The 13209-nt window shown below is 41.9% G+C and overlaps 1 long non-coding RNA gene across 2 annotated transcripts in view; it reads right to left on the reverse strand.

Moving 5' to 3' along the window:
* Nucleotides 1-483: 483 nt before the first annotated feature.
* Nucleotides 484-13209, reverse strand: part of LOC135324142 (uncharacterized) — a 33225-nt gene continuing 20499 nt past the window's right edge. For both annotated transcript variants that reach the window (XR_010385487.1, XR_010385486.1), the window contains exon 3: nt 484-644. This is a non-coding gene — a long non-coding RNA (uncharacterized LOC135324142). The remainder of the gene's footprint in view (nt 645-13209) is intronic.

Here is a 13209-nt window from a genome sequence, read left to right on the forward strand (position 1 = left end):
GATCAGCTTTGAGGGTCACATCTGAAAAAGGGAGACCTCTGTGCAACTTGAAAAATTCTAGTAGTAAGTCCTGGCTTTTAAAATGTGCCTAACGTCTTTCAGTTTCATCTCAATACCGGGGATGTAAAAGAGTATGAAAGCTCCTCCTGAGGATATTGAAGCAGAAGTAACTGCACACTACGATCCAACAGCTGTTGAATCAGTAAAGCTAAAATGACTCACAATCTTATAACAAGGTTTGCAGTTTTCACACTGGAGTATGTGTATGGCACCTAGTTAGCTGGGCTGCGTATTCTAAGTCCTAGTATCTCGTCAAACTTCTGAAACAGTGTCTCAGGCAGTGAAATAATTGTTGGCTAAAAACTGATTACTAAAAAATTAAGCTTCTAAATTGTTTTGCTTCACAATAAAAGGGTTATTTTTGTGGAAAGACTAGCAAGAATCTTTCGATAAGGAAATAAGCCAAACAGGCAGCAAAAAAATAATTAGAATTTCACTATTTTGTTATTGTAATGTTCTTCTGGAAGCAAATCACGTCTTATTTCCCAGCAGGCTTCATGTTGCTGAGCAGAATCCGCTGCCTGTGGGCATACTGGAAACATTCCTGCCAGTTCAGGGCACCACTTGCCATTTCATTCAGCTCCCTATTTGAACAAGAGAAACCAAGTGTGAGAAATGCAGAACAATGTTTGCACTCAAGCAAGATTAATCCCGTTCATTTCTGTGTTTTAGCCTTGTCAAAGAATTTCTGCCTGAGCAATTAAAGTTTTGATAAGGACTTCCAGCTAGGAGTTGTTTAGAAGACAAATTGAAGAACTCTGGGAGTATTTTGTAACAAGACTAATTAGGCAGCAAATTCAAATGGACTGTCATCAAAGGACTATCATCAAACATGGGAGGAAAAGGTACTTTAGAATGCAGATACATCTGAAATGATTCAGGAAACCTGGAAATGTGATAAACGTTTGATCTGACTGAGAATCTTAGAAAACTAATGGAAGGACAAACGCAAGAGAACTTTGTTGAATCATTGGAGGATACTGGAGGAGAAAATTTGTGGCAGGAAGACATCTGTGTCTACAGCAGATACTGAAATTACATAAATGAAAAATGGCACATTTTTAGTGCAGCTAATTTCAATATCAATATGCATCATCTGTGGGGAAGAAAAAGGAGGTCTGCAAATGTATTTTATTATCGTTAAAATGTGTGCAGTCCCCCAAAGCAGAGCAGATGGATAGGCTGCAAGTCCAATAGGTAGTCTCCAAAGAATGCGGCAACTGGGAAGAGCAAACACTGGTCTGAACAAAGGACATCAAGAAGATCATGCAGCTATTGGATTAAGCGACTCTGGCAGATTAAATACCCAAGACATGAGCATTTTCGAGCAGAGCGAACATAGTCAACGAAGTTGACATTTAAAGCCTGTTTGTGCTAACGCCTGTCACATATCGGCTTTTAGCCATGTGCAAGACCATACTCGCTTGGGAATCGGGTACAGCTGCGCATATATCTTTGCCTGTGAACTGCTCACCCTGTCTCAGACACTACACAAATTTGATTGTTTCTTAAAATACTCCAGTGTAAGCTACGAGCCCACATCCTAGTTTCAAAAAAGTGATTTGCTACTTAGGAATGTAAATCACTTTGCATCATGATCTTTGAGAAACATAGGTCAGTCCAAAGGGCAAAAGAATAATCCTTATTGTCCCAAACTGCTCCGAGGGCCACAGGGCGGGTGACCTTCACCCACACGAGCAGAATGTGTCTAGCCCCAGGAGTGGGAGAGCAAATGAGCAAAGGTCAGTTTGGACTGAATGCATTTCATTTACATGCATGCTGCTGGCGAGGCCCGACACCGAGACAACGGACAGAACGTATCACTGCCTTTTGAAAGACAGCATTTGTCGCTAGGGGCTTTTTTGTTCCTTTATTTCATATCCATAGGCACCATCTATGCAAAGGCCTGGGTTGTTGGACACTCCTGGAGGAGTGAAATGGTAGAGGTGGTATCAAAGATTCTAACCCACTAATGCAAACAAATTATTTCAGCACTAATACAACTCAATTTACTTACCTACAGATGAACTGTTTTTAAATAAAACCATTTTTCAGAGGTAGATCTATCTAGGGACATGCAAGAAATACCACATGACAGGAGTAGAGTTAATTATGGTAGCTAGCAGTCTGATCCGCATCAAGGAAGGACAGTGTTGGTTTCAGTCCACAGCCATATATCAGTCCATATGGATCTATTTCAAGCCAATTATTTTGCAAGTGCTGCCCGGGGAGGGCTCTGGAAAGTTGGATTTGTTCTCATCACCTTGCAAGCAGAATTAGGGAACATGGAGAGCATTAGGCAACCAAGCAGATGTGGGTCCAAGAAATAGATGTTAGCGATGTGAAGACGAATAAGGAACACTTGCTGACCCAGGCAGTTTGTAGGCACTTGGCTGCCCACTTTTCTCAGTCTTTCATTTTATTTTGCAAGCTAAATCTTCTAATTCCCTTCTTCCTGAAAATTCAGTTCTGGCCTGCTTGCTTGCATGCAGATGCAAAGGCATTGCTAAGGAGGGCCAGATACACAAACAAATCATGCAGGATTTCCTAAGAAAGTTTTTCACCCAGGCATAGATTCATATCATATTATTGTGAGCTTTTTGAAGTAAAATCTACACTTGAGCATTGTATCTCTAGGGGCAAGAGAATATTTCAGAGTTGTTAAGCATCACATAATTTCCAAATTGTCAACCCAAATTTTAAAAGTTTGTAACCAGTAAAAGTTGTATTAAATTTAACAATTGTCACTGGACTAGTTCAAGGAAAACATAAGTAAACAATGGAATTACCAGCAATTATTCTGAGACAAAATCCACATTCCCACTTAGCTCCTTCACACGTCTGGGGACTGCCAAATGACCTACTTATTTACTTTTACTAGATAGCATTTACTGATTCCAACCAAATCAGTAAAAGGCAAAGAACGCAATTGTGCAGCCTAACAAGGGGAAGCAAATGAATAATATGAGTTGAAAACATTATCTACATTTATAGCATGCATATTTTGGCAATGAGTATTGATCAGCAATATCAGAGTGCCTTTAACAACAAGAGTCAATAGTAATCAGCTGCCTGGAGCAGGAAATTTTGAAATCAAATCTTTATCAGTCAGCTGAAGAACACTAATCATGAAGTCAATTATCATTACTATAATATGCTTAAAGCCAGAAGTAAATGTGTTTATGAAATCATGCCAAAGGACTACATGATATTTCAAGTAAGGTTCAATTTAATTAAAGGAAACTAAGATGTAACTTCATATTCAGATCTCTTAGACTAAAGAAAAGTCCCAAATGCATAATTAGACATGATGGTAATTGCTTAAAATCTCAACACAACACCCTGCCAAACAACTAGCAATGCCTCTCAGTGCTCCTTCAGGGAAATTCTGTCCTAGGACTAATGCTAAGATTAAAAACATAATGTCATATAACAATTACTGCTCAAGGCTATGCAGTACTCCTATTTACAGGTGTAACTGAACATTGGTACATTGTAAATGCTGGATTAAAATAACTCCATCCAAACAGATCATTATAATAACATTACGGAATGAGGCCAAGACAGTGCTGCACACACGGCATTTATTGGTTACACAGGCTGGTTTTGTTGAACAAAGACTGGAATTTTAATTTTTTCAGTATTGAGTAAAACATATTTTTGCCAGCAAGAGCACATATTTATTCGTCTTGAAACTCAGGGGATTCCTTGTGGAATCTGCAGCAAAAAGCATTGCTTTTTCTGGTTTCTCCAGCACAGAGCCAGCTGGGTGGACTCCATCTGTATGCCAGCTCTCTGAGGGGTCTGTTTGGGGCTGTTCAGAAGAGTAGAAAGCTGTTGGAGAAGAAGAGGTCCTGGTCACTCTGATCTTCAGAAAAGCTGATTCTTTCCCAAAGTATTTTATATTTGAGATATTTTAACTAAGGGTTGCAGCCCAAAGAGTCTTCAAAGGACTTTTTGGAGAAGCACATCCTGCAGCCACAGAGTTCAGTCCCTGCTCCACAGTCTGCCTGAGAAGAAACTTTGGTTTCAGGGAAGGCCAGGTGCTCGAGCCAGGCTCAAGCTCTTGCAAAGTCCACTTTCTTTTATTCCAACTCTTGCAATCCCAAAGACTAACAAACTGGAGCATGGGAGATATCCTGCCTTAGTAGTTCTTGCCCAGATGCAATTGTCTTCTTGTATCTCATAAATTCTTCCGTCTTCCCTTCAAATGTCAGAAGATTGCATTCTTACTTTGTTAAACAAGTCTCATGTTCATTTTTAAGTATCATAACTGTAAATAGAATACCCTACATAGACTGAAAATTCGGTTTGAAAAGTCTTTCTGCCCAGAACATTTTGAACATGTAATGCAAATGAGTATGGTTTCTAACTAACAGCATCTTCCACAATTGCTTCTCTCAGAAGTAATGCAAACAGATATTTTGCTATGTTTGTTTGTATTAGCAGCTAAAGAGTAACACTTACCCAGCAAAAAATATCACACAGTTAAAAGCTGTAAAATAGTTAGTTCTGCATTCTTTCAGAGTTTTTAGCTTTCTTATGAAGAATAATTGTAATTTTCAGTCTTTAGAGAAACTATATAACTCTTTTTCACTTTTTAGAGGTTTCTTTTTCAGAACGAGAAAAAATTGTCAGTGTATGCATATCTGATTAAAAGTCTGAGTAATTTGTTAGGAAATCTCCTATATGTATCTGCTTCTTTCAAGTCCTTAGCAAATGCATAAGCTCTAAGCATGGCACCAAACTTGCTGATTTGTGTGAAAATAAGGAAATACTCTCCAATGCTAAGTTTCAGGATTTGTTTACTGTCAGGAGTAACAGTAAATTCATGACTTCAGCCTTCCTGAGAGAGTCATAAATACTTTCTGTCAATGCACAGTTCTACCATTTGCAACATGACGTTACACTCATGGTAGTATTAAGAAGTTCAAATTGTCATATCCTCTCAGGAAGCTTTAAAGCAGCTCTTGGATTGCATTAAGATATCAGTTTTGGCATCAAACAAAAGATCAATGGTTGGTCATTCCCCCGTGGGCGACTATTTGCTAAACCGGTTTTCTGAGTAACATGCAGAAACAATAGAAGATGCAACTTGCAGAACATAATTGCAGCAGTTCAGCAAAGCTAACGGAAATAAATGTCAGTGTTCTTTGTTTGATGAAAATGTTTTCTGGTTAAACCAAGCAAGGCCATACATGCATGCACAGAAACAGATCCGTGGGGAGAAGACGTAGCCGTGACACTGAAGCCCAGCAATGAGATTGTAATGGTTGTTGCTGGTGCTCTGTGTGCCTGCACAGCTACGACTGGCTGTCAAAAAGCAGCATGCAGTCCTCGGAGAGGCTCACTCCTCATTTGAAACTGAAGAAACACATGCTGAGAATACATATACACGTGATTCTAGCCACAGTATTTTTGAGATGGCTTCTATGTAGCATATCAGATTCTTTCCTAAGCACAGAATGTAGCCCCCTCTTCCTCATATATAACCCCAAAATGTTACAAGGCTGATAAGTTAATCCCTGTCAGCTGTAACTCACTGTGCAAAATATGCCATAAAACTTACTGAGTCATAGGTAGCACTCCTCCCTTCAAATTAAATAAAAGTTAGGCCTGAACTTGAATTTAAGTGCTCAATTTCAGATTTTTTTTAATCATTCCCAGAGTCATTGTATTCTAAAGAAGGAATTGCAAAGAAATCGGTAAAGCATGTTGTGAAAGATCAGAAACATGCGATCAAGTGTGAGAACTGCGATGGAATAATTTTAATGAAAATCAGGTTTTTCTATCATTGTTACTCAGAGGAACAACTAAAAGGACATAAAATTAATCCTCTCTGCCAAAATTAAACAATGAATCTTCCTAGGGGAATCCTCAGTGGAAGAATATACAAGCAGAAAAGTACAGTGTGGCTTTGGGGTGGCTTCTCTAACTTCTCCATATGTGAAGCTGTCACATAAAGTTTTATGAGCCTCTTTTGAGATGCTATAAGGAAGTTTTTGTTAAGCGTATTGGAGATAATCTGAAGTCTTAAAAGGGCTTTCTTAATACAGTGAACATCAGTGACTTCCATGCTAGCATAAGCGTGTTGTAGAAACACAGCAGATACTCTTTCTCTGTTTATATATTAAAAAGCTGTTTTTTCTCATGTAGAGTGACCATGGCCCTCTTCAAACTGTGTATGTTTTTTTCAGCAGCTAATACAGGTAAATAGCTTCTCCTTGGAAAAGGCAGGCTTTCATGTTGTACAGGAAAAGTGTAGAGGCTCCTGCAACTTATAAAGCTTTTCTGCATACTTAGTGAGGTTCCCCCACTCTTAATGGACCAAATAGGAATTCCTGCTGCTCTTGCAGCTCCTTCCTCCCAAGTTTTTTTGTTGTCTCCTGTTAAATTCAGTCCTTGACAAGGTTTGAAATGGATGAAAATCTCTCTTCTCAGGTAGCAGTCTTCTGGAGGGTTAGGAGTTCATGAGTTCACCACTATTGCAGCAAAAACTGAAGTCCCCTTTTTCCCCAATGTTAAAAACATGCAGAAGAAAAAAAAAACCACCAAAAGGCAAAATACAAAGCTTGGTGACACCTTTTAGGTTAAAAAAAAAACAACAAAGACAGCATAGACATGTTCATTATTGAGACTGTGGCCTCTCAGTCTGCCAAACCGGTGTCTATAAAAAGATCTTCTACACCCATGTAAGAAGTTCTTCCCTGGTTCACCTTCCCCTTCCAGGCCATGGCTAGATAGGGAAAAAACAGCCATGCATAAGGAAAAGACCCTTTAAATAGCCATTACCCCCTGCAAATGGGGTCAATAAAGCAACAGCTTACATAACATCAACCAGTAAAAACGTTTGATAAGAAGTCAAGCCATAACCACACAACAGGCTCCATTCCCTATTTGAATTTCTAGCCCAACCACATCTCTCCCACAGGGACAACAACCTGCAGAAGTGCTGTCCTGGCGGGGTCAACCCTGAGTCACCCTCAAGCCTGTGTGCTCCCAAGCACCGAATGCCACTTGTGCTTGGAGCTCACTAGATGCGGCGTAGTACCACCTGAAAGGAGCCCAGTTCAGAGACTACAAGACTGCTCCACAATGCCAACCAACGCACAGTGAGTGGGGACAACAAGGAAATTTGCTTGAAAAGCATTCTTCTGCACTAAAATGCTAATGGAGAGGCACCCCTTGTGCCTAGAAATCGGTGCCAAACTTTCCCAACAACCCCATCCGCTGTCCTTCCAGTGCAGACATTTCTGGACACCGCTATCCCCCTCTAAACTCTGTCCTAGCCCACCCAAGTATCCGTAATATAGCAGGGTGGGACTGACTGACTTCATTAATTCTTTTCCATTCCTCCTGGCTTTGCTTCTCTCATCCCACCAAGAAAATAAAGCCCAAGGTCTGTCCTTTTTTTTCAAGCAGTTATGCAGAGAAATCTTTTCAAACCATTTTTCTCTATGCACCAGGGAGAGGTGGGATCAGCACTGGAAATGCAGTTAATTTGCTGCATCTTGTGGTACCCCCCACTGATTGCGAAGTATTTTCCATGTGAAGGAGAGTGGAAAGCAAGGCATCTCTTTAGTTCTGAGGCCAGCAACTTCCAAGGAGCAGCAGATGTTCACAGTACAACTCTTTTTGAGTACTTCATTTCAAAAAATACTCATGGCAATGCTTTACATTAGTTTTTACACTCTTTTCTTTCACTGTAGTCATTTCATTCAGTACCAGTACTGCCTTCAGGGTGACAATATATAAAAGATGGGTACCAGCAGCTGTTTTTCCTGCAAAATACTCTCTTAGAGGCTCAGACCCTGCCTAATGGGTGAGAGACCTAGGTGGTATTTAGCTGCTCATTTATGAGCCTTTAGAAACGACAAGGCTTCACAGTCAACCAGCTGAGACTGAAGTGCTTCTGAGCACACATGGAAGCTTATTTCTGAGCATACCAGGAGGTGCAATACAAAATAAATCCTGGCTCACACATCACAGAAAAGCAGACAGTCTGAGCTGGAAGGTGCTGCTCCACATGGTATTAACTATCACCACTGGTAAGAAAGAGGACAGTCAAAATATACCCTTATTTCTGACAATAGCTCTCCAAGAACTTGACTTCTTTTTGGCAGTTCTCAGTTAATTCAGCATAGGGTGAACCCCACACAGTAATCAAACCTATAAAAGGTGGGCTTTAACAAAATGACTGCAAACAGAAAGTGACACCAAAGCAGAGTTTGTGCTCGCACCTAGTCCAGAATTGCCTACAGTCCAGAATTAAACGTAGGAAGGTAGGTAGTAACTTCATTTTAAAAACAAGACTGAGAATCAAAAATATTGAAAAGAGACTTAGTGAAGAGAAGCGTGGACTGCCCCAGGTCACACAAGAAGAGCGCGGCAGGGGTCTGTGGCATGGCTACTGGAAAGGAGGGACAGAGCAGCAAACCTGGAGCCTGTCCACAAGTGACTGGACAACATTTTGGGGTAGGAAGCCCCCTTCACCCGGGTGCTCCCTGAAGGAGGCCGTCTCAGCTATGCTGGCCAGGAACGGGCAGGCTCCTTCTCATTGCCGGGAGTGTTTGAAACATAGTGGGATGGGGCAGGATCATCACATTACACAATTAGACTTTTTATATGTCCACTGTGCCCAAACCACACCGTCCTTTAAAAGACGATGACCTTCCAGGAGGAAAGCGACCAAAGGCATGGTCCTTAAAGGAAGCCAATTTACTTCACAAGCATTTTCAAGCCTTAAAAGAAGACCACACTACAACCTTTGGGCAGAGGTTTGACTACTGCAAAACAGCAAAACAGCTGAAATGCATTTCATTGTAAGTAAACAAAACCACAAAGCTAAGCATTCAAAATAAATTTTAAGAACATAAAATAAACCTTTGCCAATAATCTGGTGCCTATTTAGATGACAGTCTTGGGCTGCTGTTATTTTAAAGAGAAAGTTTTCAATTTCATATACATATACTTCATATACAGTGATATAATACAAACATCACAATAAGCTCTGCTTTAATTTGGAACTCTGAGCTTAGTCCCAAAGAGAAAAAAAAGTCACATTTGTGCTTGAATAGAGAAGCAGAGGAGAAAAGTAGAGGAGGAGTTCCTGGCCCAGAAAATTTGCTCCTTTTAGCATGAGATGCATAGACTGCATAGATAATTCTTCTTTTCTTCCAAAAAAACTTGGTGACTTGAATGGAAACGTCCTTCTTATCTCCAGGGACAATTTCGACACCGTTTCCTTGTGCACAATCTTTGATATTTCTGTGTGATTCCTAGAAACCTCCCAGCTGCCTGCAGCATCTGTCTCATCTGGATATTTACTCACCTCCAAGAGGAACACATCTGCCTTAACTATCCAGTTTAAAAACATTTAAACCCTGTTCCTGCGCTCATGCCCCAGAGCGTCCTTTCTCTGCTGTGCTGCCCTTACGGGCACAGGCACTGTGCAGTGTGTCTGGAGCTGCACCGTTGCTCCTGGACAGGAACACGCGTGGTGTGAAAGTGCTCCATGGTAAAAAGGGGGGATCATTTTAATTCCCTGAAAGAGGAAAATGAGAAATCTGCTGTGACTCATACTGCTTCTTTGGCAACAAATCCAGCTGATATAAACTGCTCTGGAGCAAATGACCAAAGCCTTGACAAGAGCTGCCTCTGCAGTGGTGGAGCTATAATATCCCTTTGGTTTCCCATGCCTTTCTCAACCTGTTCAGCCCCAGCATTAGGCAGAGAAACGTGCTTACTCAGTCCTCTCCCCTCCCAAAGCGATCAGGGAGGGCTGCGATTACCTCCACGCAAACCTTTTGGGTACAAAATGTTTACGGTTCAAAAGGTGCTGTGGAAAGGTACATAGCAAAGCACATCCCACCACACTTTTCCAGGGAATTTAAAACATTTGCTTATAAATATATCTGACTTTTGTTACTTGATCTGCATTTATAGTAGAAACACAAAAAAGCAGTGCACCTTCCACTGTCCCTTTCCACAGGTCCTCATCCACTGCTGTCTGGTCAGGCAAATATCTCCCCCGTGGGTTCACATAATGCCTTAGTGTCTGACTTCTCAGAGGTGGACAGAAGTCTATCCACTTCCCTCTGCTACCCCTCAGCAAGCTTTCCTCCCTCATTGTACAGAAGATGGTGCAAATACATACTCTCAGCCCCCTTGCCCTACTTTGGCCCTTTGATGTGGTTTGAGCAGGTGGGGGAAAGGTGAGCATCTCAGTGAAGGTGATTAAATACCACTCAGCTGGGGGAAAGCTTAGTTTTGTTGTTTTTTTTTTTTTTAAGCAGAAACAGCATTGGTGACAACTAAAAGAAGGATTGAGAGGCAAAGCAACAAATAACAAAGATTAATGGATTATCTATAAAAAAAAGATAACGATTCCTGGAGCTGTAGGAATAACACAGCAAAGCAAAACTTTAAGTTAAATGTCTGTGGGTTCTCGCTCAGACTGGTCAGTCTTGGAAAGCAATAAACAAAGATTTTGGTCAATGCCCAAGAAAAACTTTACAAAGTTTTGTTGACACATTTTCAAAGCAGGGGAATCCCTGCTGAGATTGATAGGACAAAGACAGAATTTACCTTTGCTCTGACCCTCTGATTCAGTTTGCCAGTGTAAAAAAAAAAAAAAAAAAAAGGCATAATGAGAAGCAAGGCTATTTAGCTGATAGAGTCCACATGTGTGCTTATTGCTTTTCTTCTCCGAGAGACGTCATAGTGATTATGATGCTGTTCAGGAGAACCTTTGGCTTGTATTGGTTTGGAAACAGAAATTCTTTGCATATCATAGGCATTAACTAGCCTGGCTAAGAATTACTCAACATTAACCCTGACCTACAAGGATTGGAAACAATTATCCCCTGATACCAAGAGCTTTTTCATTCAATAACCAAAAAAATAGTTATTTTTCACCCTGGACCACATTAAAAAACCCACTCACAAACATGCTTTCCCAACCAGCCTAAATGCAAAAACGAACATTTACCCTAAAAGCAATTTGTTTAAACTGACGCAACATCACTTCTCATAATATATTTGGACTTATTTCAACAATTGTTGGAGAAAAACAATGTGTCTTGGAGTTCAGAGCGCCCCGGGGCTGCCACAGCAAGTTTGCACCATCCCCTTGCTGTGCTCGGAGAGCGTTGCCCCTTGGTATGAGGTACAACTGCGACGGTGGAGGGTCGAGCACGCAGAGCTGGGCTTGGCTGCAGCCCTCGCTGCCCCCCCGCGACGCAGATGTACACTTTCCCCCCCTTGTAGTAAATGCTTGAGCCACAGCCAGCATCAGGGAGTTCCCCTCTTCAGTGGGAATCGTTCACAGTGTCTCTCTGGTCCAATTAAGAAAGCGAGGGATCCAGGATTTAAGTATCTCTATGTAAGAGATTAGCACTACAAGAGCTTGGTTTGCAGAAAGAGGAGTTTTGGATAGCAATTTGAAGCAAGGTGCAATATGAGGAAAGAGCCTCTACTCACTTCTTTCCAAAAAGTGCTTATTCATATCCTCATGTAAAGCTGCTGGAGGCACATCTCTTGAGCATTTAAAAATGAGCATTTTTTTCCCCACCAACTGAAAGTGATAAAAGTTTCCTATAATTTAAACGTGTAATAAGAGCATGATACATGGTATTTCTGGTAAGAAACGGGTGTTTCGTTTTCCTGCTCAAACCACAGGATCTCATTCAGAGCTAAGGACGTCAGCGAGGTTCGTTGAACGGCAAGTGTCACTCCCAGGGGCTGTCGGACGGGAGGCCGTGGGGTCGCACCCGGGAGGGGGCACGGGAGACGCGAGCGCTTGGACCGCTGGGGCTGCAACCATGGCAGGGCTGCAGATGGGCTCAGTGTATTGAACCAAGGATCTGCGTTCATTTCTAAGAAGGACCAAGAAAGGTTTTTAAGCTAGGCTGGGGGATTTTTTAGCCTGTAAAGGAGGGTTCCTTAGCTTGAATCGAGGAACAGACCAGGAGGAAGGAAGCTGGGCTGCAGGAAGCTGCAGAGACTTTGAGACAGATGTTTCTGAGCCAGAAGGGAAATATACAGAAACTTTTCCTGGAAACTGCAGGGAAAAGCAAGAGAGTGATGGCCAGTGATGGCACAGTCACCAAGCATGTTCACTGAGTGCTCTTCAAGATGTGCTGCCTGCGTTGCAGCGCATGGAGCAGTGACCTTTCTCCTGCAGGCTGCGACGGATGAGTTTGGATTTAGTCACAAAAGATTTGGGGGGACGAGGGAGGAAGGATATTTTCATTCTGTTTATGATTGCCAAGAAAATCTTTCAATAAATGAGAAATCATTATTTGTTTGATATCAGACCAGATTGCATCCAGATTCTTCCTCAGCTGGAGCTCAGTTGTATTTCATTTCGCTTGTCTAACGATCCTGGCCCTATCTCTGAGGGGTGGGTTTGCATTTTGGATAAGTGCATGATAAGTAGCAGGATGGGACCCCTCTACATTTCCCTGAGCAGTGCATGTAGCTTGTACCACAGGGCTGTTTTGGAGCGGGTGGAGTTGTGGGAGAGAGGGAAAATACTACATTTTTCATGATACTTAGCACACTGACTCAAAGACCATTGGGGTCTCATTTTGCCTTCACTTTTCGATTCAGCCTATAATTATTATCTTGCCCCTTTTTCTAAAAGTCATGGGTGGGCGATCTCATTTTGCACAGAGCAGTCAGCTCTGGGATTTTGCTCAGGCTCATACTACTGCTCAGATTTCTTAAGTTAGAACTGAACAAACTATATCCTAGAAAGCAAAGCCAAGCTTTATTTTTTTGAGGACTTCCCTGAGTGGGTCTATCCTGTCACTGTCCCACCTTCTCTCCACTTCAGAGAGAGAAAAAAACACTCAGACCAGGGAGGTAGCAGAAGTAAACGCACTTGGCTTCTGGCTCCCTGTTCTGCAGGGAGCCTGCGCTGGCCTGCGTGGTGCCCGGGCAGAAGCCAGAGATGCTGGCCTGATCCCTTTCTTGTGCGGCTTGTTTTGCCTCCTCCAAGGCAGTGTCTTTGCCAGCTATCAGGCCTGTTCTCTGGGCTGGAAAACAGGAATTTTGTTTTAGTCTGGATTTTCTGGATTCTTCATCTTTTCTGTATCTGACTTCACCTTGCCAGCCAGTTTAATTGCAGGTTTTCTACAGTTGCGG

The sequence above is a fragment of the Dromaius novaehollandiae genome, chromosome W (genome assembly GCF_036370855.1).
Source record: "Dromaius novaehollandiae isolate bDroNov1 chromosome W, bDroNov1.hap1, whole genome shotgun sequence".
In the NCBI taxonomy this organism is placed as follows: Eukaryota; Metazoa; Chordata; class Aves; order Casuariiformes; family Dromaiidae; genus Dromaius; species Dromaius novaehollandiae.